Source organism: Pristiophorus japonicus, chromosome 16, assembly GCF_044704955.1.
Source record: "Pristiophorus japonicus isolate sPriJap1 chromosome 16, sPriJap1.hap1, whole genome shotgun sequence".
Classification (NCBI taxonomy): Eukaryota; Metazoa; Chordata; class Chondrichthyes; family Pristiophoridae; genus Pristiophorus; species Pristiophorus japonicus.
The window spans coordinates 58,864,844-58,891,826 of NC_091992.1; the positions used below are offsets into that span (position 1 = coordinate 58,864,844).

A 26,983-nucleotide genomic window follows, 5' to 3' on the forward strand; every position below is an offset into this window, starting at 1 on the left:
GGGGCCGCCCATTTAAAACTGAGATGAGGAGGAATTTCTTCCCTCAGAGAATTGTAAATCTGTGGAATTCTCTGCCCCAGGGAGCTGTGGAAGTTGGGTCCTTGAATATATTTAAGGCGGAGATAGACAGATTTTTAAGCGATAAGGGAATAAGGGGAGCGGGCAGGAAAGTGGAGCTGAGTCCATGATCAGATCAGCCATGATCTTATTGAATGGCAGAGCAGACTCGAGGGACCGTATGGCCTACTCCTGCTCATATTTCTTATGTTCTTATGTTACTGCCGTTCCAAGGACTGCAATGCAGGTTTTTCCCTGGCGTTTTTTTGGGTCCTAGCTACAGGTCACCTCTGAGCCAAATATCGGGCGAAAGTGCTTTTTGCAGTCTTGCACACCGGCAGTCCACTCCCCAGCGGTATTTCAAAACCGCCGACGCAAGACTTCAGCGAATTTCCCACTGCACCGTTTTCCATCAAAAACGACGAAAAACCCGGTGCAAGGTTGGGGAATTTCCAGCCCAATATCTTTATCTTGACCTGGCCACCATAAATAACTGCGTGCAAAACTCTTGGTCAAGCACATTCCCAGGTGCTGGTCATGAAGATCTAACAATTTGGACCTGAACGTATTTGGAATAACTACTCTTGCATCCCACATGATACAATCTTTATCCACTGATAATTCATTCCAACGAACCAAGTATGGATGAATATCTTCCTCTGATACCTGTTTTGGCCAGCCATTTGCTATGTAATCATACACCTTTGCCATAATTGGGTCACGTTTGGTTGCTTTAACAATCTCTTCAGCTATGACTGGTAGCTCATCAATTTATGAAAAATAGAACTGTTCTTCCTTATTGGGTGTAGCTTGTGATGGGGAAGGCAACCTGGACATAGAATCAGCATTACTGTGATCAGCTGCACTCAATGTCATACGTATATGCTGACAAAATCAAAGCCCATCTCTGCATTCGGGCTGCAGCTAATGTTGGAACTGGGGACTTTGGATGGAGGATTACTGTCAGTGGCTTATGGTCAGTAATGATGGTAAACTTATGACCATACAAGTATTTGTGGAGCTTCTTGACTGAGAAATCAATGCCAAAGCTTCTCTTTTGATCTGCACATAATTACGCTCACTGGCACTGAGAGTGCGTGAAGCAAAAGCAATTGGTCTCTCCTCTCCACTAAATAGTACATGAGAGATCAGTGCCCCAACTCCATACGGAGAGGCGTCACATGCTAGCTTGATCTCCTTAGATACGTCATAGTGAACTTTCATGGTATTCTCTACCAATTGGCTTTTACACTCTGAATGCTGTGTCACATTCTTCTGACCACTTCCAATGGACCTGTTTTTTCAACAGCTCATTCATTGGATGTAACATTGCAGCCGAATTTGGTAGGAACTTCCCATAATAGTTCAAAAGACCCAAAAATGATTGAAGTTTAGTGACATTTTTTGGGTGGGGGTGCATTTCTGATTGCATCCAGCATTCCCTTGATTTGATGTAAACCATCTTTATCTACTCTGTGCCCTAAGTACTCCACTGAGTTATGAAACATAGAAAATAGGTGCAGGATTAGGCCATTCGGCCTTTGGAGCCTGCACCGCCATTCAGTAAGATCATGGCTGATCATTCCCTCAGTACCCCTTTCCTGCTTTCTCTCCATACCCCTTGATCCCCTTATCCATAAGGGCCATATCTAATTCCCTCTTGAATATATCCAATGAACTGGCATCAACAACTCTCTGCGGCAGGGAATTCCATAGGTTAACAATTCTCTGAGTGAAGAAGTTTCTCCTCATCTCAGTCCTAAATGGCCTAACCCTTATCCTAAGACTATGTCCCCTGGTTCTGGACTTCCCCAACATCAGGAACATTCTTCCCGCATCTAACCTGTCCAGTCCCGTCAGAATCTTATATGTTTCTATGAGATCCCCTCTCATCCTTCTAATCTCCAGTGAATAAAGGCCCAGTTGAGCCAGTCTCTCCTCATATGACAGTCCAGCCATCCCTGGAATCAGTCTGGTGAACCTTCGCTGCACTCCCTCAATAGCAAGAACGTCCTTCCTCAGATTAGGAGACCAAAACTGTACACAATATTCCAGGTGAGGTCTCACTAAGGCCCTGTACAACTGCAGTAAGACCTCCCTGCTCCTATATTCAAATCCCCTAGCTATGAAGGCCAACATACCATTTGTCTTCTTCACCGCCTGCTGTACCTGCATGCCCACTTTCAGTGACTGATGAACCATGACACCCAGGTCTCGTTGCACCTCCCCTTTTCCTAATCTGCCGCCATTCAGATAATTTGCCTTCGTGTTTTTGCCCCCAAAATGGATAACCTCACATTTATCCACATTATACTGCATCTACCATGCATTTGCCCACTCACCTAACCAGTCCAAGTCACCCTGCAGCCTCTTAGCGTCCTCCTCACAGCTCACTCCGCCACCCAGTTTAGTGTCATCCGCAAACTTGGAGATATTACACTCAATTCCTTCATCTAAATCGTCAATGTATATTGTAAAGAGCTGGTGTCCCAGCACTGAGCCCTGCAGCACTCCACTAGTCACTGCCTGCCATTCTGAAAAGGCCCGTTTATCCCTACTCTCTGCTTCCTGTCTGCCAACCAGTTCTCTATCCACGTCAGTACATTATCCCCAATACCATGCGCTTTGATTTTGCACACCAATCTCTTATGCGGGACCTTGTCAAAAGCCTTTTGAAAGTCCAAATACACCACATCCACTGATTCTCCCTTGTCCACTCTACCAGTTACATCCTCAAAAAATTCCAGAAGATTCGTCAAGCATGATTTCCCTTTCATAAATCCATGCTGACTTGGACCTATCCTGTCACTGCTTTGCAAATGCGCTGCTATTTCATCTTTAATGATTGATTCCAACCTTTTTTCCATTACTGATGTCAGGCTAACCGGTCTATAATTACCCGTTTTCTCTCTCCCTCCTTTTTTAAAAAGTGATGTTACATTAGCTACCCTCCAGTCCATAGGAACTGATCCAGAGTCGATAGACTGTTGGAAAATGATTACCAATGCATCCACTATTCCTTGGGCCACTTCCTTAAGTACTCTGGGATGCAGACTATCAGGCCCCAGGGATTTATCGGCCTTCAATCCCATCAATTTCCCTAACACAATTTCCCGCCTAATAAGGATATCCTTCAGTTCCTCCTTCTCACCAAACCCACTATCCCCTCGTACATTCGGAAGGTTATTTGTGTCTTCCTTCGTGAAGACAGAACCGAAGTATTTGTTCAATTGGTCTGCCATTTCTTTGTTCCCCATTATAAACTCACCTGAATCCGACTGCAAGGGACCTACGTTTGTCTTCACTAATCCTTTTCTCTTCACATATTTATAGAAGCTTTTGCAGGCCCAACGTTGGTGAGTCAGCGAGAGGCAGCGGGAGTGCCTGAGTCGGCGAGAGGCAGCGGGAGTGCCTGAGTCGGCGAGAGGCAGCGGGAGTGCCTGAGTCGGCGAGAGGCAGCGTGGGGAGGCCGAAAAAGGCCCAGCCGGTGCAGCTGCAGCAGGATGAAAAGGCAAAAAAGAAGTAGAAAGAAATTGAAAGGTGACATCACAGCAAGGGGGTGAGTGATTGGCTGATGATTGGTGAGTAGTTTTTCTTTTTCTTTTTTTTTTCTATATCAGTAAGCAACCTTTAGCATTGTTGTTGCCAAATTAAGTTAATCTAAGGGTTAAGTCATGGCAGGACAGCTTGGACACATGTTATGCTCCTCCTGCACTATGTGGGAAGTCGGGGACGCTTCCAGTGTCCCTGACAACTACATGTGTGGGAAGTGTATCCACCTCCAGCTCCTGATGGACCACATTGCGGCACTGGAGCTGTGGGTGGATTCACTCTGGAGCTTGCACGATGCTGAGAATGAAGTGAATAGCACGTTTAGCGAGTTGATCTCACCTCAGGTAAAGGGTACACAGCCAGATAGTAAATGGGTGACCAACAGGAAGAGCAGTGCAAGGAAGGTAGTGCAGGGGTCCTCTGCGGTCATCCCCCTGCAAAACATATACACCGCTTTGGGTACTGTTGAGGGGGATGACTCATCATGGGGGAGCAGCAACAGCCAAGTTCATGGCACCGTGGATGGCTCTGCTGCACAAGAGGGCAGGAAAAAGTGGGAGAGCTATAGTGATAGGGGATTCGATTGTAAGGGGAATAAATAGGCGTTCTGCGGCCGCAGCCGAGATTCCAGGATGGTATATTGCCTCCCTGGTACAAGGGTCAAGAATGTCTCGGAGCGGGTGCAGGACATTCTGAAAAGGGAGGGTGAACAGCCAGTTGCCATGGTGCATATAGGTACCAACGATACAGGTAAAAAACAGGATGAGTTCCTACGAGACGAATTTCGGGAACTAGGAGCTAAATTAAAAAGTAGGACCTCAAAGGTAGTAATCTCAGGATTGATACCAGTGCCACGTGCTAGTCAGAGTAGGAATCGCAGGATAGCTCAGATGAATACGTGGCTTGAGGAGTGGTGCAAGAGGGAGGGATTCAAATTCCTGTGACATTGGAACCGGTTCTGGGGGAGGTGGGACCAGTACAAACCGGACGATCTGCACCTAGGCAGGACCGGAACCAATGTCCTAGGGGGAGTGTTTGCTAGTGCTGTTGGGGAAGAGTTAAACTAACATGGCAGGGGGATGGGAACCTATGCAGGGAGACAGAGGGAAATAAAATGGAAGCAGAAGCAAAAGATAGAAAGGAGAATAGTAAAAGTGAAGGGCAGAGAAACCCAAGGCAAAAAACAAAAAGGGCCACAGTACAGAAAAATTCTAAAGGGGCAAAGTGTGTTAAAAAGACAAGCCTGAAGGCTCTGTGCCTCAATGCGAGGAGTATTCGGAATAAGGTGGACGAATTAACTGCGCAGACAGCAGTTAACGGGTATGATGTAATTGGCATCACGGAGACATGGCTCCAGGGTGACCAAGGCTGGGAACTCAACATCCACGGGTATTCAACATTTAGGAAGGATAGGCAGAGAGGAAAAGGAGGCGGGGTGGCGTTGCTGGTTAAAGAGGAAATGAATGCAATCGTAAGGAGGGACATTAGCCTGGATGATGTGGAATCGGTATGGGTGGAGCTGCAGAATTCCAAAGGGCAGAAAACGTTAGTGGGAGTTGTGTATAGACCACCAAATAGTAGTAGTGAGGTTGGGGACAGCATCAAACAAGAAATAAGGGATGTGTGCAATAAAGGTATCATGGGCGACTTTAATCTACATATTGATTGGGCTAACCAAACTGGTAGCAATGCAGTGGAGGAGGATTTCCTGGAGTGGATTAGGAATGGTTTTCTAGACCAATATGTTGAGGAACCAACCAGAGAGCTGGCCATCCTAGACTGGGTGATGTGTAATGAGAAGGGACTAATTAGCAATCTTGTTGTGCAAGGCCCCTTGGGGAAGAGTGACTATAATATGGTAGAATTCTTTATTAAGATGGAGAGTGACACAGTTAATTCGGAAACTAGGGTCCTGAACTTAAGGAAAGGTAACTTCGACAGTATGAGGCGTGAATTGGCTAAAATAGACTGGCAAAGGATACTTAAAGGGTTGACGGTGGATAGGCAATGGCAAACATTTAAAGATCACATGGATGAACTTCAGCAATTGTATATCCCTGTCTGGAGTAAAAATAAACCAGGGAAGGTGCCTCAACCATGGCTAACAAGGGAAATTAAGGATAGTGTTAAAGCCAAGGAAGAGGCAGATAAATTGGCTAGAAAAAGCAACAAACCTGAGGACTGGGAGAAATTTAGAATTCAACAGAGGAGGACTAAGGGTTTAATTAAGAGGGGGGAAAATAGAGTACTAGAGGAAGCTTGCAGGGAACATAAAAACTTGTGAGCAGTCATTTGTACTCTGTGCTCCTCTAGCCGTTTGAGCACTTCCTTCAATGCGATATTATGGATTTGCCTGTTTGTTGCTGAAATTAGTATATCATCTAAATAACATACTTCCCCATCAATGCCTTACAGAATCTGGTTCATCATCCCAAAGAATATGGCGGGGGCGGAAGACACTCCAGATGTTAGCTTAACTCAGGACAGTGAGCCGGGTTTTAAGCTGTGATGTAGCTAGTATTACATCAGGCCATTTATCTACTGAGCCATCAGAGGGTTTACACTACAATGTAAGATCTGGACCTCATTAATTTCATGCATATTGTGTGGTGTGAGCACAATACATAATGACATGGGGTGTGCTCCTTGTCCACGAGGGGCACTTGGGGCTTTGCTGCTTGTGAGTTCCCAGCTCAAACACTCTCTGTCTATTATTTATTTTCCAGATGGATCCTGTGAACATTCGAGTGATCGAGATTGAGTACCCCGACTGGGTGCTGGATGCTGGCTCAGCAGTGAGAAAAAATGCAAAACAAAAATTTGAAAAGGAAGGAACGCAAAAATATACTTCAATCAGCATGTGCTCTATTAAACTCTGGAGGTGGGATCATCACTGTGAAATTGAGCAATGTAGATTACAACTGTAAAGCTCATGGAATTGGATTGGATATAGAAACTGCGCTTGGCGAGCTAGTAAATGGTTCAACAAACACATCGTTCTTTGAATTCAGGCAACAAATTGGAACCATGTTGATTTTTGTGCAGTCTTGGTGCAGTGGAATTATTAATGGTAATAAAAAGTTGCCACAGCTTTGTACTGTATCATGTAATGCCTACAAGCGATCATTCAGCAATTGTATTGAAATGACTCCCCTTGACGTGGAGAATCTATTGAGAAGAGGAACCAAGCCTGCTCCAAACAGCGACAGCACTGATGAAGATTCAGATTCCAGCATTGGACCATCAGTGAAAAAATCCCGTTTATCTCCTGAAAGTGAGGATATTGGATCGAACACAATTTCAGCATGGTAAAGAGTTGAGTTTTGGTGAATCTAAGCATGTCGAATTTAAAGACTTTTCAACAGAAAAAGCCTCAACCAGGATAAAAGAGGCACTGCCAAAGTACATCTCTGGGTTTGCAAACACAGAGGGTGGGATTTTATTCATTGGGGTCAATGACGAGTTGAGAAAAGTTGTTGGATGTGGGCAGTACATTAAAGATCCTAAGGTGTTTGAGGAATTGGTATCCAGCACTGTAAGAAAACTCAACACTGTTCACATTTGCTCCTCTCCAAAGAACATTAAATACAGGCTTAATGTTGCCAGAGTGAAGCAGGGATCACAACAGCACAGCTTTTTATTCATTTTGTACATGAAGCCATTCTGCTGTGTAGTGTTTGCCGATTACCCTGACTGCTGGAAGGTAGAAAATGACCAGGTTAAGAGAGTGGAACCTGGTGAATGGGCTGCAAAGATGTTAGCTATGGATCCTGGTAAATACCCAAGTCTTGTAAAATCTGGTAAAGCTCACCGTGCATGTTGTAAACAGCGGGGTGGGAGTGATTTTACAGCAGAGCACTTTCTAGTTTTTCTAACCTAAATCAGTAACTAAAATAGGGAATTAATTTTGTTACCATATTCAGTGATTAAACACAGCAAATAGTTACAATTGGCAGTAGACGTCATTGCTGTCGGTTGCTGACAAGATGTCATTTTGAAAGGTATGATCTTTCTCTTTCCCGCAGTGACGGAAGAACTCAGTATGAAGTTTCAGAATGAATTGAGTGTGACTGCAGCACCACCAGGGTGTAAGACCGTGTTTTCAATTGGAGGTGCTGAACGTTTGGACAACTTGCAACAGCAGCTCTTTAAAGGTTTGAAGCCGTAGTGACAATTTCACTTCCCTTTAACAAGAGGTCCAAAAATGTATCATTACACTAATGCTTCCTCTCTGTTTCTTTGTCAGTCTGTTTTATACATTAATATATATATCCCCCTTTTCCTGATCATTTGAATATTACTTTCTGCTTGTTTTTCAGTTCTGATGAAGGGTATGAATCTGTTCTCTCCACAGATGTGGATTATCCTGCTGAGTGTTTACAGACTTTTCTCTTTGTGATTTCATGTGTCCAAGTGAAAATCTATAACTATTACAGTTTTTGCCATCCTGTTGAGCAGGCCCTTAGCCTTTGCTGTGTCTGCTGCACTCTGTTGGATGTGAGGCTGAGATTTAATAGAGGCTAAGTCAATGTTGAGGACTCCTAGGGATTGTCAGTAACTGAAGGAAGACTAAGGTAAGAGGGGGTAGGTGTTCGATGAACATTCTCGATGTACCTGAAGAGTTGGAACAATGAACACATTGCTGCTCTGGAGCACATGGAGATCATGATGTAAATCTGTAAATTACTGATTAAAATTGGGCACCTAATTAAATGCAGATCACACAGGGTCAGAATTTACTGGAGCGAGGCACCTCACTGCGGCTCGGTTAGTTAGACTTTTTCCTGAACCCTTCAGCTCTAAATTCTTTTGCCCTGTAAGTTGCTGGAAGTGCGAGCTGTTAATGGTGTACCGAGGGCATCTGGGACCTTGGTGATCGTCAGAACCAACAGTATAACTCTTTAACCAATGAGATTTAAGGATTGAAAAACATACAGAAAAAGGCCAGAGAAGGAGGGTGCATTAGAGTGGGTGAATTCAATTTCAAATCAGGTTCAGAAAGAGAAATTAAGAGAGGGAAAGAAAGATAGTATTGAGAGATAAAAAAAGAGATAGAAAGGAAAGGGAAGTTTTTAAAAAAATGAACATCAGAATTAGGAGCAGGATTCGGCCATTTGGCCCCTGGAGCCTATTCATGGCTGATCTGATCTTGGCCTCAACTCCACTTCCCTGCCCTCTCCCCGTTACCCTCGACTTCCTTATCTTTAAAACACTTTTAAATGGATCGACGAACATATCGTTTATACGTTCAATAAAAAAGAATGTGACACTTAAAAATAAACAACTAAATAAATCTGTCAATCTCCGCCTTAAATATATTCAATGACCCAGCCTCCACAGCTCTCTGGGACAGAGAATTCCACAGCTTCACAACCCTCTGAGAAGAAATTCCTCCTCGTTTCCGTTTTAAATGGTAAAACCCTTATTCTGAGACTATGCCCCCTAGTTTTAGTTTCCCCTATGAGTGGAAATATCCTCTCTGCATCCACCTTGTCAAGCCCCCTTATTATCTTATTCGTTTCGATAAGATCACCTCACATTCTTCTGAATTCCAATGAGTAGAGGCCCAACCTACTTAACCTTTCCTCATAAGTCAACCCCCTCATCTCCGAATCAACCTAGTGAACCTTCTCTGAACTGCCTCCAAAGCAAGTATATCCTTCCGTAAATATGGAAACCAAAACTGCACGCAGTATTCCAGGTGTGGCCTCACCAATACCCTGTATAGCTGTAACAAGACTTCCCTGCTTTTATACTCCATCCCCTTTGCAATAAAGGCCAAGATTCCATTGGCCTTCTTGATCACTTGCTGTACCTGCATACTATCCTTTTGTGTTTCATGCACAAGCACCCCCAGGTCCCGCTGTACTGCAGCACTTTGCAATTATTCTCCAATTAAATAATAACTTGCTCTTGGATTTCTTTCTGCCAAAGTGCATGACCTCGCACTTTCCAACATTATACTCTATTTACCAAATTTTTGCCCACTCATTTAGCCTGTGTATGTCCTTTTGCAGATTTTTTGTGTCCTCACACATTGCTTTTCCTCCCATCTTTGTATCATCAGCAAACTTGGCTACGTTACGCTCAGTCCCTTCTTCCAAGTCGTTAATATAGATTGTAAATAGTTGGGGTCCCAGCACTGATCCTTGCGGTACCCCACTAGTTACTGGTTGCCAACCAGAGAATGAACCTTTTAACCCGACTCTCTGTTTTCTGTTAGTTAGCCAATCCTCTATCAATGCTAATATATTACCCCCAACCCTGTGAACTTTTATCTTGTGCAGTAACCTTTTATGCCATCATCATAGGCAGTCCCTCGGAATCAAGGAAGACTTGCTTCCGCTCCTGAAGAGAGTTCTTTGGTGGCTGAACAGTCCAATACGAGAGCCACAGTCCCTGTCACAGGTGGGTCAGATAGTCGTGGCACCTTGTCAAATGCCTTCTGGAAGTCCAAATACACCACATCCACTGATTCCCCTTTATCCACCCTTGTATGCCTTTGTTTTCAATTTGATACCATCCTTTACTTCCTTAGTTAGCCTTTCTTTCTCTCTGGAATATATTTTTGCTGAGAGTTATATGTTTGCCACTGGTTTTCTACCATCTTACCCTTTAATTTATTTTCCCAGTCCACTTTAGCCAACTCTGCCTTCATACCTTTGTAATTGCCTTTAAGTAAGTTCAGGACACTAATTTGTGACCAAGCTTTCTCACCCTCAAACTGAATTTGAAATTCTACCATGCTATGATCACTCTTCCCTAGAGGATCCTTTACTATGAGATCATTAATTAATCCCGTCTCATTACACATTACCAGATCTAAAATAGTCTGCTCCCTGCTTGGTTTGACAACGTATTGTTCCAAGAAACCATCCTGCATACACTCTATGAACTCTTCCTCAAGACTACCTTTGCCAATTTGATTTGTCCAATCAATATGAAGATTAAAATCACCCATAATTATTGCCGTACCTTACAAACCTCCTCTATTCCTTGATTTGTACTCTGTCCTGCAGTGTGGCTACTGTTATGGGGCCTGTAGACCACTTCCACCAGTGACTTATTTTCCTTATTATTGCTTATCTCCACCCAAACTTAATCTACATCTTGATCTTCTGAGCCAATATAATTTCTCACTACTGCACTGATCTCATCCCTTATTAACAGAGCTACCCCGCCTCCTTTTCCTTTCTGCCTATCCCTTCGAAATGGCAAATATCCCTGAATATTTAGTTCCCAGCCTTGGTCACCCTGCAACCAAGTCTCTGTAATGGCTATCAGATCTTACCCATTTATTTCTATTTGTGCCATCAACTAATCAATCTTGATATGGATGCTGCATGCATTCAGATAAAGAGCTTTTAATTTTGTTTTTTTATTACTTATCCCCACTCTGACCTCACTTTCTGATGACATTTTTAAAATCTCCAACAATGACCATCTGAAGGAATGGGCCTCCACACTTTAATTGTTCACTTTCTGGGCCAGAGAGGTTGATTGGAAATCATTAACAATGATCACATTGTTAAAAGGCTACTTACTCTATTAATTACTAGACTTAATTTTCTGCAGCGTGTGTAATGGGCAAATGCAGCAACTCCATGAACCTCACGGGGAGGTTGAGGGTGAGCTGCCGGTTTCACGAGGCTAACGGCGGAGTGGCACAAATCTTCAGCAAATTGTGGTGATTCGCAATTCTCGGGTTACCTCTTCCATACCACAAGTTGCTGTCCGATTTACACATTAATAACGGTGTGCATTGTTCAATATCTCCATTATTGGCTTAATTATTCAGTATTATATATTTACTATGTTGTTTACTGTTTTACTGTGGAATCTACTTGCTTCAGTAGAATCTGTATAACGCCAGAGAACGTGTATAAGGAACTGTTGAAAAATTATCCAGCTCTCGGAAATCTGCTGCCTAAAATGAAAGCGGCAGGAAGTTGGGGAGTTCTGATTTTCTCCAGAAGCTGGGCTGTTGACATTGGCCTGCCAAAGAACCAGGATGTAATATGTGATGCTCTGCTAGTGGCCACAAAGACTGCACCACTATTGTACACCGTCGTCAGACAGGACAGTCAGGGAGTGGCCAAGTATTCAAAAGGCACAGCATTTTCCATCAAACAAAAACTGGTGAATCCCGGTGGCTATGCAGGAAAACTCTGTGTAATTCCCCAAATCCTTTGTTGCACAGACCGTGAGTCAGACGAAGATGGCAATGCATCTACGTTGGGATCTGGCAATGTGCAGGAGACTGTGAGCAAGTTACAAGTTCAGTACCCAGCTGTTTATAGTGTCTTAACAGACATTGACATCAAAGCATTGCTGAGGGCGCTCACTATTGTTTTCCTGAATTTCACCTCCTTCCTAAGTGACCAGCTTGGCTGCAAATTTCTTAATCTGCTAACACTGGAACAATTTCAGAATCTTCATTCAAAACACGTGATTGAGAAATGCAAAAAACTCTTTGTCCATGGTCTTCCTGGAACTGGCAAAACAGTAATAGCCGGGCAACTCATTGAAAAGATTATCAACACCTTCCGTTGTGAAGGAGATGAGGTCCTTTATATTTGTGAAAGTAGACCATGGAGAAATTTATGAGGTAAATTTTTTTTTTAAACAAAGCTAAATGCACTAGCGTATTTGATAGTTTGAGTCATGGGTAATGCAGGAGAAGCCTTTTCTTCCCGTTCCATCGTCCATTTTGCCTTTACTTCGATCTTCATTGACACTAATCCTAATATTGCCCCAATTTGTATGTGCCCACTCAATATTCCATTAATAGCATAAATCTCCCTCCAAAACATCCACTTAGATTTAAGAGTCCTCATTTTTCTAACCAAAATACAGGCAAATTTTTTTTCTACACTGCAAACAGGTAGAAAAAAAATAAAGAACTTGCCTTTATATAGCGCCTTTCAAAACGTTCCAAAGCGTTTACAGCCAATGAAGTAGTTTTGGGATGTTGTTGTTGTGACAGCAAACCGTGACAGCGAATATGTGCACAGCAAGCTCCCACAAACACCATTGTAATAATGACCAGATGTTGTGTTTTAGGTGTGAGTGAGGACTAAGTATTGACCAGGACACCGGGGAAAATGCCTGCTCTCCTTCGAAATAGTGCAATGGGATCTTTTACGTCCACCTAAGAGAGCAGACTCAGTTTAACATCAACTACTAGGGGAATCAAGGGGTATGGTGAGAAAGCAGGAATGGGGTACTGAAGTTGCATGTTCAGCCATGAACTCATTGAATGGCGGTGCAGGCTAGAAGGGCCGAATGGCCTACTCCTGCACCTATTTTCTATGTTTCTATGTTTCTATGATCCGACAGTGCAGCACTCTGTCAGCACTGCACTGGAATGTCAGCGTAGGTTTTGTGCTCAAGTCTCTGGAGTGGGACTTGAACCACAACCTTCTAACTCAGGCAAGAGTGCTACCCACTGTGTCACAGCTGAAAACCCGTCACAAAATGGGTTGAAACAACTGGACATGTGTCAGACTGTACAGCCAGATGTGTAAGGCTTATCACCAAGTATCGCTTTTGAAATATTTTATCACAGACGAGTTTTTGAGTGATATTTTGCATTAACCTGGCATTTTAATTTTAGGGAAAAAAGTAATTGCCTCTGCGCTACAAGGAAGACCTTCATGAAGAAAGATTTCCCAAAGGTGAAACACATCATTGTTGATGAGGCTCAAAACTACTGCCTCAAGTCTGGTAACTGGTTCGATAAAGCTGAGAGAATCAGAACAAATGAACAAACACATGCTGATGGACCAGGAGTCTTCTGGATTTTCATCGATTACTTCCAAGTTTCCCAAGCGAATAAAGGTGGATTGCCTGAGATTAAATACCAGGATTCTAGAGAGGAGTTGACAAGAGGAGTCCGGAATGCAACGAAAATACATAAAATTGTCCACTTGCACATGGATACGATTGTGTTACAAAAGTTCGGTCCGCAGCATGAGATTCTTGATAAACTATATAAAAAAATCTACTTGTGGACATTCTATTCCAGGGACAGTTGACGAGCCAGAAAAAATGACACAAGAAGGGATTGCCCAATACATAGGTGGCAAAATAAAAAATTATCTTAAGGCAGGCTATGCACCAAAACAGATAGCTATTCTGTGCAACAGACAGGCAGCATGCAATGATTACAGAGATCTGCTGCAGCGTGAGGTCAAAACACTAAAATTAGGTGTAGGTTTAGCAAAAGCAGATGAAATGGTTGAGGATTGTATTATCCTGGACGGTATACGCAGATTTTCAGGCCTAGAAAGGACCATTGTATTTGGCATCGACCCTGAATCTCACTACATGCCACATATTCTAACTCCTAATCTGTTAGTCTGCCTGGCGTCACGAGCTATGACACACCTTCATGTGTTATATGAAGACTCTGAACGAAGTAAGACTCAGCCTAGATTTTTCGCTCCTCACGTAGATTAGATATGAATGCTATTGGTGGCTTTAGATGGACTCAAATGGCAGTGTGGTGTTTACACCCAAAATTTCATTAGCTCACCTCATGTACGTAGCTTCAGATTCACATTTGGATGAGTCACTGGGGACACATGAGCAGCAGGAGCAGAAAATTATGAGTAAGTGAATTTAAAGGGGTGGGAATAATGAAAGGGGTGCCACAAAAGAGGAATTTTAAAATTTTATTACATTTACTTTTAATAAATGTCATCATTAAGTCGTTTTTGAGCTTGCTTCTCACAGAGAAAGGAACAAAGCCAGTTGATGGAATCAGCCCAAAGAGCTGAGTCTGTGTTTTAGTTGTGGAGTATAAGCAATGTAATAATAGCAATAATTAGAGCATCCAAAGAGAAATCATCTCAACAGGAAGCAATATAGCAATGTTTAAACACACACGTTGATTTATCTTTACGTTAAGTGTCCCCCATGTCATACACAATGCTGGGAGCCATCCCGCTGAATGAATTGTAAAAGCTAACTTTCCAAGCAAGTACTATCATATAAAATTATATCTTTTATTATGCTCCGATACTGTAATTGTGAACAGGCTGATACTGTAATTCTGAACTGATGATTATGTTGATGGGTGTATTATCTTTACCCGTGCAAATGCAGTTAAATAAACTAACGAGGACTTGTAATAAACCTCGAGTTGTGTCCTGTTCACTCCTCGATCCTCTTGAGGTGAACTAAGAGTGAAATACTATTCTTGTAAAGACCTGTCCTTTCAGTACAGATTCATACGAGGCACATACTGAAGTCAAGGTCACTCAGGATCCACGCTGCTCGGCAGGAGCTGGCTGGGGAAGATACGCTGGAATTGGGATGACGTCTGAGCGCTCTCGTCTGTCGACGACACTTCGTGTGCCCAGGTCCTAAACAAGTTCCCCTCGCTGTTCAAACCAGGCATCGGGAAGTTCCAAGGAGCAAAAGTGCAGATCCACCTAATTCAGGGGGCGTGACCCATCCATCACAAGCCGAGAGCAGTACCGTACATGATGAGAGAGAAGATGGAGATCGAGCTGGACCGGCTGCAACGAGAGGGCATCATTTCACCGATCGAGTTCAATGAGTGGGCCAGTCCGATTGGGCCAGTCCGATTGGGCCAGTCCGATTGTTCCAGTCCTCAAGCGAGACGGCATCGTCAGAATCAATGGTGATTACAAAGTAACTATCAATCATTTCTCCCTGCAGGATCAATACCCACTACCAAAGCTAGACGACCTTTTTGCGATGCTGGCGGGAGGAAAGACGTTCATGAAGCTGGACTTGACCTCGGCCTACATGACGCAGGAGCTGGAGGAATCATCGAAGGGCCTCACCTGCATAAACACGCACAAAGGTCTCTTCATTTACAACAGATGCCCGTTTGGGATTCGATCAGCCGTGGTGATATTCCAGAGAAACATGGAAAGCTTACTGAAGTTTGTCCCGCGCACTATGGTCTTCCAGGACGACATCTTGGTTACAGGTCGGGACACCGTCGAGCATCCTCAGAACCTGGAGGAGGTTCTTAGTCGGCTTAATCGCGTGGGGCTCAGGTTAAAAAGCTCGAAGTGCGTTTTCCTGGCGCCTGAAGTGGAGTTCCTGGGGAGAAGAATCGTGGCGGACAGCATCAGGCCCACCGATTCGAAGACAGAGGCAATCGAGAATGCACCAAGGCCACAGAACGTGACGGAGCTGCGGTCATTTCTAGGACTCCTGGATTACTTTGGTAACTTCTTACCGGGTCTCAGCACACTGTTAGAACCACTGCACGCCTTAATGCGTAAAGGAGACGAATGGGTATAGGGTAAAAGCCAAGAAAATGCCTTTGTAAAAGCTAGAAAGCTGTTATACTCAAACAGATTGTTTGTATGATCCATGTAAGCGTTTGGTACAGCATGTGATGCGTCATCATACAGCGTCGGGTGTATTTTTTCAACTAGCTAATGAATCTTGGAAATTGCAACCGGTTGCTTATGCATCCAGAAGTCTGTCTAAGGCTGAGAGGGTCTATAGGATGATTGAAAAAGAAGCGTTAGCGTGTGTTTATGGGGTAAAGAAAATGCATCAATATCTGTTTGGGCTCAAATTTGAATTGGAAACTGACCATAAGCCACAGATATTCTTCTTTTCTGAAAGTAAGGGGATAAATACGAATGCATCGACCCACATCCAGAGATGGGCGCTCACGTTGTCCACATACAACTACGCCATCCACCACAGGCCAGGCACAGAAAACTGTGCCGATGCTCTCAGTAGGCTGCCATTGCCCACCATGGGGATGGAAATGGCACAGCCCGCAGATTTAGTCATGGTAATGGAAGCATTTGAGAGTGAGCAATCACCTGTTACCGCCCGACAGATTAGAACCTGGATGAGTCAGGACCCCTTACTGTCCTTAGTAAAAAGCTGTGTGCTTCATGGGAGCTGGTCCAGTGTCCCGTTAGGGATGCAGGAAGAGATAAAGCCATACCAGCGCGCAAAGATGAAATGTCTATACAGGCAGACTGCCTTCTGTGGGGTAATCGGGTAATGGTACCCAAAAAGGGCAGAGACACTTTCATTAGTGATCTCCACAGTACCCACCCAGGCATTGTAATGATGAAAGCGATAGCCAGATCCCACGTGTGGTGGCCCGGTATCGAGGCGGACTTGAGTCCTGTGTGCACAAATGTAACACATGTTCACAGTTAAGCAATGCACCCAGGGAGGCGCCACTAAGTTTATGGTCTTGGCTCTTCAAACCGTGATCTAGGGTCCATGTCGACTATGCAGGTCCGTTCTTGGGAAAAATGTTCCTAGTGGTTGTAGATGCGTACTCCAAATGGATTGAATGTGAGATAATGTCGGCAAGCACATCTGCTGCCACCACTGAAAGCCTGTGGGCCATATTTGCCACGCACGGCCAGCCTGATGTCCTTGTGAGTGACAACGGGCCGTGTTTCACCAGTGCCGAGTTCAAAGAGTTCATGACCCGCAATGGGATCAAACCTGTTACATCTGCCCCGTTCTAACCAGCATCCAATGGTCAGGCATAGCAAACAATCAAGCAAAGCTTGAGGAGGGTAACTGAAGGCTCACTGCAGACTCGCCTATCCCGAGTCCTGCTTAGTTACCACACGAGACCCCACTCGCTCACTGGGATTCCACCCGTTGAACTGCTAATGAAAAGGGCACTTAAGACAAGGCTCTCGTTAGTACACCCTGATCTACACGAACAGGTACAACAAAGTACATATCATGATAGCGCAAATGTGTCACACGAAATTGAGATCAACGATTCTGTATTTGTGTTGAACTATGGACAAGGTCCCAAGTGGCTTCCCGGCACTTGACACCTGTCGTGGCCAAAGAGGGGAGTAGGGTGTTTTGGGTCAAACTTTAAAATGGACTCATCTACAGAAACCAAACTCAGATTCACGGACTATCCAGAGCAACCCACATTAGACCCTACCTTTTTTGACCCCCCAACATACACACCAGTGGCAAATGACATAGTGGTTGACCACGAAGCAGAACCCATCACCCACAGCAGCCCAGCAGGACTCACCACACCAGGCCAGCAAGGCCAGCTGCACAGCAGCCCAGTGAGGGCCCAACAAACAACTCACCAAAGCCAGCATTTGCACCAAGACTATCAACCAGGGAAAGAAAGGCCCCAGACCGACTCACCTTGTAAATAGTTACACTATTGACTTTGGGGAAGAGGAGTGTTGTTTTATATGTAAACCTGTAAATACCTTGTTTAACCACCAGAGGGCTCATCTCCTGGAGTCCCAAGGGATCCCACAATCACTTGGGAACACCTGTACTTAAGGAGGTCTCACAGGCTGCAGAAGCACTCTGGAGACCTGCAATAAAAGATACGGTCACACTTTACTTTGAGCTCACAGTATCTGGTCAGACTCTTTATTCATACACAACAGTTTTCATCTTGGGTGAGTAGGTGGTGTTTCGTTGGCAGTAGAGGTGCTGGTGGTTTCTGTTTGTGAGTCTATGACCACTCCATTCTCTCCCCCCCACATACAGATTACGCCGGTCGCTACTTACATTCATATACATTTGTGCTACAATTGTGCTACAATTGTGAGGCAAGTACATTTGACTGGTGAGGTACATTCTTGATACATACTTGGACTCAGTTCTGGCGTCAGCACCGGTGCATGAGGACAAACTAGTTCCAGAACTGCTGGGTGATGTCCAGGTAGTCTTGGTGGCGCGGTGTCCAGTGCTGGCAGTGGGAACCCGGTTGGCTCAAGTTGCCTGCTCTCGGGGTCTTTGCCATTGCTCCTAGTGTCGGGTAGGTTTACAGATGCCTGTGACCCCCCTGTCCTTTTCTTGCGCCCCAGGTTGCTGCTGCTCCCTGAGAGGCAGTCGTCTGGCAGTGCGCAGGGAACTGCTGACTCACTTGCCTGGACGTTATTTGGGTGGGGATCCTGGTTGCAAGTCTCCCACTGCAGCGCCCTCTGGTGGCACACCTTCGTGACCATTCAGCTGGTGTACAAGTTTCCCGTAGTAGTGCCCTCTGGTGGCACATCATATGTAATAGTACAGGCAGTAACATGTCTAGATACATGACAATTATACATGACACTCTATCCACTTGGAGTATGCACCCACCACAACAAAAAACAGCTTTCCCAGGAAAGGACCCGCAAAGTCGATGTGGATCCTCGATCATGGTTTGAATGGCCACGACCACAGACTCAGTGGAGATTCTGCTGGTACTTTGCTTACCTGCATGCAAGTGTTGCACTGATGCACACATGATTCCAGATCAGAGTCAATTCCAGGTCACCGTATGTGAGACCTGGAGACCATGTGATGACAATACCGGGATGAGTGCTGTATAGATCATGTACAAATTTCTCTCTGCCTTTCTTAGGCATAACAACATGATTACCCAACAGTAATCATCATCATCATCATAGGCGGTCCCTCGAATGAGGATGACTTGCTTCCACGAGTTCACAAGTGTTTCGATGAAGGACCCGATGTTCCAGTCCTGAACTCCAATTAAGGAGGTGGAAGATGCCTGTGCGTGGATTTTTTTAACGTGTGGTGGCCGTTGCACACCAGCCACCACACGGGGTTGACAGAGCTAGGTCTTGGTCCAGTGGCAAGTATTAACCAAGACAACTGGAGACCTGCTCTGCTGCACGGACCTAGTGCACACACATATCGCAGTGTGGGCTGGTCCGTGCTGCCCCTGAGCCCTCGCCTCTTCTGAGCCCCATACCCTCATCTGTCGCACCTCCGCCACAAACACTCGCCGCTCCTCTGCTCCGACCTTCCCACTCCTCTGTACCTGGGCCCTGCCGATGTTCCTGCCAATGCTCCAAAACAGTGACCGGGTTTTTGATGACGTCACCCAGTCGCCCATTATCGGTTGGCTCTTTGTCAGGAATGAATGCAGTCCATACACTTCCTCCTCGGGTATCTCGGGTTGCATATCTGGGTCCGTGCTGGACTGGTCGTCATCATCCACGTGGTGAGTCGCAGAACGCTTGCTCAGTTGTGGCCACATTCGCTGAAGATGCCCCACTTTCGAACAGCCTTTACAGATGTACTGTTTAGAATGACACTGATGATGCCGATGATTGCCCCCACAATTCGTACCCATTGGCAAATTTTGAGCAGCTACAGGTTTCGTGTACGTAATCGAGTAGGCCCTGCAATAAGCAGCTATGCCATACGACGACACAATCTTGTTTACAGTACTTGCAGTGGAGCTCCAACTCTTCGATAATATCTGCCTTAAATTATCATCTGTCATCATGCATGCCTGGGCAATCGCGGTGGCCTTGCTCAAATCCAGCGTCTCCGCAGCCAATAACTTCCGGAGGATCACCTCGTGGTTGATTCCTAATGCGAAGAAATCTCGCAGCATGTCTCCCAACGCATCTTCGAACTTACATTGCACAGCAAGACGTCTTAGGTCGGCGATTAATTCTGACACGTCCTGGCCCTCAGAACGAACATGCGTGTAGAATCGATAGCGTGGGATGATGATGCCTTCTTTTGGTTTGAGATGGTCATATACCAGAGCACACAATTCCTCATATCGATTGGTCAAATCAAATCACACGGGGTAGCCTGGAGGAGGAATTCATAGAATGCATACGGGATTGTTTCTTAGAACAGTATGTTACAGAATCTACAAGGGAGCAAGCTATCTTAGATCTGGTCCTGTGTAATGAGACAGGAATAATAAACGTTCTCCTAGTAAAAGATCCTCTCAGAATGAGTGATCACAGCATGGTTGAATTTGTAATACAGATTGAGGGTGAGGAAGTAGTGTCTCAAACGAGTGTACTATGCTTAAACAAAGGGGACTGCAGTGGGATGAGGGCAGAGTTAGCTAAAGTAGACTGGGAACACAGACTAAACGGTGTCACAATTGAGGAACAGTGGAGGACTTTTAAGGAGCTTTTTCATAGTGCTCAACAAAAATATATTCCAGTGAAAAAGAAGGGCAGTAAGAGAAGGGATAACCAGCTGTGGATAACCAAGGAAATAAAGGAGCGTATAAGGTGGCCAAGGTTAGTGGGAAACTAGAAGATTGGGAAAATTTAAACGACAGCAAAGAATGACTAAGAAAGCAATAAAGAAAGGAAAGATAGATTACGAAAGTAAACTTGCGCAAAACATAAAAACAGATAGTAAAAGCTTTTACCGATATATAAAACGGAAGAGACTGACTAAAGTAAATGTTGGTCCCTTAGAAGATGAGAAGGGGGATTTAATAATGGGAAATGTGGAAATGGCTGAGACTTTAAACAATTATTTTGCTTCGGTCTTCACAGTGGAAGACACAAAAACCATGCTAAAAATTTCTGGTCACGGGAATGTGGGACGGGAGGACCTTGAGACAATCACTATCACTAGAAAGGTAGTGCTGGACAGGCTAATGGGACTCAAGGTAGACTAGTCCCCTGGTCCGGATGAAATGCATCCCACGGTATTAAAAGTGATGGTGGAAGTTATAGCAGATGCATTCGTTATAATCTACCAAAATTCTCTGGACTCTGGGGAGGTACCAGCTGATTGGAAAGAAGCTAATGTAACGCCTCTGTTTAAAAAATGGGGTAGACAAAAGGCAGGTAACGATAGGCCAGTTAGTTTAACATCTGTAGTGGGGAAAATGCTTGAAGCTATTATTAAGGAAGAAATAGCGGGGCATCTAGATAGGAATAGTGCAATCAAGCAGACGCAACATGGATTCATGAAGGGGAAATCATGTTTAACTAATTTACTGGAATTCTTTGAGGATATAACGAGCATGGTGGATAGAGGTGTACCGATGGATGTGGTGTATTTTGATTTCCAAAAGGCATTCGATAAGGTGCCACACAAAAGATTACTGCAGAAGATAAAGCTATGCGGAGTCAGAGGAAATGTATTACCATGGATAGAGAATTGGCTGGCTAACAGAAAGCAGAGGGTCGGGATAAATGGGTCCTTTTCAGGTTGGCAATCGGTGGTTAGTGGTGTGCCACAGGGATCGGTGCTGGGACCACAACTGTTTACAATATACATAGATGACCTGGAAGAGGGGACAGAGTGTAGTGTAACAAAATTTGCAGATGACACAAAGATTAGTGGGAAAGCGGGTTGTGTAGAGGACACAGAGAGGCTGCAAAGAGATTGAGATAGGTTAAGCGAATGGGCTAAGGTTTGGCAGATGGAATACAATGTCGGAAAATGTGAGGTCATCCACCTTGGAAAAAAAAACAGTAACAGGGAATATTATTTGAATGGGGAGAAATTACAACATGCTGCGGTGCAGAGGGACCTGGGGTTCCTTGTGCATGAATCCCAAAAAGTTTGTTTGCAGGTGCAGCAGGTAATCAGGAAGACGAATGGAATGTTGGCCTTCATTGCGAGAGGGATGGAGTACAAAAGCAGGGAGGTCCTGCTGCAACTGTACAGGGTATTGATGAGGCCGCACCTGGAGTACTGCGTGCAGTTTTGGTCACCTTACTTAAGGAAGGATATACAAGCCTTGGAGAGGGTACAGAGACGATTCACGAGGCTGATTCCGGAGATGAGGGGGTTAGCTTATGATGATAGATTGAGTAGACTGGGTCTTTACTCGGAGTTCAGAAAGGTGAGGGGTGATCTTATAGAAACATTTAAAATAATGAAAGGGATAGACAAGATAGAGGCAGAGAGGTTGTTTCCACTGGTCGGGGAGACTAGAACTAGGGGGCAAGCCTCAAAATACGGGGAAGCCAATTTAAAACCGAGTTGAGAAGGAATTTCTTCTCCCAGAGGGTTGTGAATCTGTGGAATTCTCTGCCCAAGGAAGCAGTTGAGGCTAGCTCATTGAATGTATTCAAATCACAGATAGATAGATTTTTAACCAATAAGTGTGTTAAGGGTTATGGGGAGCGGGTGGGTAAGTGGAGCTGAGTCAACGGTCAGATCAGCCATGATCCTTTTGAATGACGGAGCAGACTCGAGGGGCAAGATGGCCTACTCCTGTTCCTAATTCTTATGTTCTTATGTTCTCATAGTCCTTGTTTGTTAGACGTGCAGGCGAAAGGAGATTCTTTATGAGGCCATAGATTTTCGGACCGCAGACAGTGAGGAAAACTGCCCTGCGCCTAACTGTGTCAGTAACTTCCTCCATTTTGTTGGCCACGAAGTACTGATCCAGACGATCGATAAAATCCGACCAGTCCTCTCCCTCCACAAACCTCTCCAGAATTTCAATGGTGCTCATGTTGCATGCGAAGCTTCTTGAGTTACCTCGTCACCAAATGTTATGTACGTAATAACTCGATAGACTGAATACTGTAAACGCAAACCTGGCACAACTTTATTCGAGCCCAAAAGGCCCACATTACATGGTGGCTTGCTTTATATACCTGGCCCGCACACATGTCCATACAGCTCAATGACCTCCGACAGTAGCGCCCCCGGTGGCTAGTAACTCCAAGCATACATACATGACACTGGGATCGGTCATTTTATCAACCTCTTTCTCCCCAATACTCATAGTTCCAGTCACAGTCATGTGTCAACCAGCAGGGCTTCTGTTGTGATCTGCCTGGCTCGACGTGCTGTGCAAACTAGCCCAGCCTGAGACACGGGAATATAGTATAACATTAGGCAGTCCCTCGTATCGAGGATGAGCCGTTTCCACACAAAAAAGGGATGAGGTCACAGGTGTTTCAATGAGGGACCTGACATTTTAGGTCCCAAACTACATGTTGAAGGGTGGAAGATGCCGGTGCATGGATTTTTTTAACATGGGGTGGCCATTGCACACCAGCCACCACACGGGCTTGACAGTTAGGTCTTGGTCCAGTGGCAAGGATTAACCAAGACGACTGGAGACCTGCTCTGCTGCACATATTGCAGTATGGGCTGGCCCGTGCTGCCCCTGGACGGGAATATATCACGCTTGAATAAAACACCTTCCACAAAAGGTGCAGAATCCCAGGAGATTGTGAACAGTTCTTGATTGTACGACTCCTCTGGTTCTTAGACTATATTCCTGATCTCAATTATACAATTAGACAAAGAAACTGATCGTCAGCACGGAGCTCCCCATGGAGAACATTAGTTGACAGAGAAAAGAGATGATTAAAATGATTTTTTATAAAAAACAGAACCAAGCAAGTTTTTTTTTGATGAATTCGGGCTTTAGATATTAATGACCTGGACTTGGGTATACAGGGCATAATTTCAAAGTTTGCAGATGATCCGAAATTTGGAAATGGAGTAAACAATGAGGTGGATAGTGACTGACTTCTGGAGGACAGAGACAGACTGGTGAAATGGGCAGAAACATGGCACATAGAAACATAGAAACATAGAAAATAGGTGCAGGAGTAGGCCATTCGGCCCTTCTAGCCTGCACCGCCATTCAATGAGTTCATGGCTGAACATTCAACTTCAGTACCCCATTCCTGCTTTCTCGCCATACCCCTTGATCCCCCTAATAGTAAGGACCTCATCTAACTCCTTTTTGAATATATTTAGTGAATTGGCCTCAACAACTTTCTGTGGTAGAGAATTCCACAGGTTCACCACTCTCTGGGTGAAGAAGTTCCTCCGCATCTCGGTTCTAAATGGCTTACCCCTTATCCTTAGACTGTGACCTCTGGTTCTGGACTTCCCCAACATTGGGAACATTCTTCCTGCATCTAACCTGTCTAACCCCGTCAGAATTTTAAATGTTTCTATGAGGTCCCCTCTCATTCTTCTGAACTCCAGTGAATACAAGCCCAGTTGATCCAGTCTTTCTTGATAGGTCAGTTCCGCCATCCCGGGAATCAGTCTGGTGAACCTTCGCTGCACTCCCTCAATAGCAAGAATGTCCTTCCTCAGGTTAGGAGACCAAAACTGTACACAATACTCCAGGTGTGGCCTCACCAATGCCCTGTACAACTGCAGCAACACCTCCCTGCCCCTGTACTCAAATCCCCTTGCTATGAAGGCCAACATGCCATTTGCTTTCTTAACCGCCTGCTGCACCTGCATGCCAACCTTCAATGACTGATGTACCATGACACCCAGGTCTCTTTGCACCTCCCCTTTTCCTAATCTGTCACCATTCAGATAATAGTCTGTCTCTCTGTTTTCACCACCAAAGTGGATAACCTCACATTTATCCACATTATACTTCATCTGCCATGCATTTGCCCACTCACCTAACCTATCCAAGTCGCTCTGCAGCCTCACAGCATCCACCTCGCAGCTCACACTGCCACCCAACTTAGTGTCATCCGTAAATTTGGAGATACTACATTTAATCCCCTCATCTAAATCATTAATGTACAGTGTAAACAGCTGGGGCCCCAGCACAGAACCTTGCGGTACCCCACTAGTCACTGCGTGCCATTCTGAAAAGTACCCATTTACTCCTACTCTTTGTTTCCTGTCTGACAACCAGTTCTCAATCCATGTCAGTACACTACCCCCAATCCCATGTGCTCTAACTTTGCACATCAATCTCTTGTGTGGGACCTTGTCGAACGCCTTCTGAAAGTCCAAATATACCACATCAACTGGTTCTCCCTTGTCCACTCTACTGGAAACATCCTCAAAAAATTCCAGAAGATTTGTCAAGCATGATTTCCCTTTCACAAATCCATGCTGACTTGGACCTATCATGTCACCTCTTTCCAAATGCACTGCTATGACATCCTTAATAATTGATTCCATCATTTTACCCATTACCGATGTCAGGCTGACCGGTCTATAATTCCCTGTTTTCTCTCTCCCTCCTTTTTTAAAAAGTGGGGTTACATTGGCTACCCTCCACTCTATAGGAACTGATCCAGAGTCAATGGAATGTTGGAAAATGACTGTCAACACATCCACTATTTCTAAGGCCACCTCCTTAAGTACTCTGGGATGCAGTCCATCAGGCCCTGGGGATTTATCGGCCTTCAATCCCATCAATTTCCCCAACACAATTTCCCGGCTAATAAGGATTTCCCTCAGTTCCTCCTCCTTACTAGACCCCCCGACCCCTTTTATAACCGGAAGGTTGTTCGTGTCCTCCTTCGTGAATACCGAACCAAAGTACTTGTTCAATTGGTCCGCCATTTCTTTGTTCCCCGTTATGACTTCCCCTGATTCTGACATAAGAAATAGGATCAGGAGTGGGCCATTCGGCCCCTGGAGCCTGCTCCGCCATTCAATAAAGTCATGTCTGATCTGATCCTGGCCTCAACTCCACTTCCCCTCCCGCTCCCCGTAACCCTCGATTCCCGTATCATTCAAAAATCTGTCTATCTCCTCCTTAAGGAAATAAAGGAGGGTATCAAATTGAAAACAACAGCCTACAAAGTGGCCAAAACTAGTGGGAGGCCAGGAGATTGGGAAAATTTTAAAAGCCAACAAAGAACGAGTAAAAAAATCAGAAGGAAAGGGAAGATAGATTACGAAAGTAAACTAGCACGAAATATAAAAACAGATAATAAGAGTTTCTACAGGTAAAAAAGGAAAAAAGTGGCTAAAATAAATGTAGGTCCCTTAGAGGATGAGACGGGGGAATTAATAATGGGGAATAGGGAAATGGCAGAGACTTTGAACAAATATTTTGTATCGTTCTTCATGGTAGAAGACACTGAAAACATCCCAATAATGGATAATCAAGGGGCTATAGGGAGGAAGAAACCAAAACAATCACTATCACTAAAGAAGTAGTACTCGGCAAAATGATGGGACTAAAGGTGGACAAGTCCCCTGGACCTGATGGCTTCCATCCTGGGGCCTTAAAAGAAGTGGCTGCAGTGCAGAGATAGTGGATTCATAGGTTGTAATCTAGTAAAATTCCTTAGATTATGGGGAGGTCCCAGCAGATTGGAAAACAGCAAATGTAAAGCTCCTGTTTAAAAAAGGAGGCAGACAGAAAGCAGGAAACTATAGACCAGTTAGCCTAACATCTGTGGTTGGGAAAATGCTGGAGTCCATTATTAAGGAAACAGTAGCAGGACATTTGGAAAAGCATAATTCAATCAAGCAGAGTCAGCATGGTTTTATGAAAAGGAAATCATGTTTGAAAAATTTGCTGAAATTCTTTGAGGATGCAACGAGCAGAGTGGATAAGGGGGAACCAGTGGATGTGGTGTATTTGGATTTCATGAAGGCATTCGATAAGGTGCCACATAAAAGATTACTGCACAAGATAAAAGTTCATGGGTTTGGGGGTAATATATTACCATGGATAGAGGATTGGCTAACTAACAGAAAACAGAGTCGGGATAAATGGGTCATTTTCTGGTTGGCATACAGTAACTAGTGGAGTGCCGCAGGGATCGGTGCTGGGGCCTCAACTATTTACAATCTATATTAATAACTTGGATGAAGGACCGAGTGTAATGTAGCCAAGTTTGCTGATGATACAAAGATGGGTGGGAAAGCAAATTGTGAG

General features: G+C 44.6%; 1 long non-coding RNA gene and 1 pseudogene across 1 annotated transcript in view; one reads left to right on the plus strand and one right to left on the minus strand.

The window, feature by feature from the left end:
- Positions 1-26,983, minus strand: part of LOC139226529 (uncharacterized) — an 80,821-nt gene that overhangs the window by 28,918 nt on the left and 24,920 nt on the right. The window lies entirely within an intron of this gene.
- LOC139227053 (schlafen family member 13-like) lies at positions 3,566-14,182 on the plus strand (annotated as a pseudogene).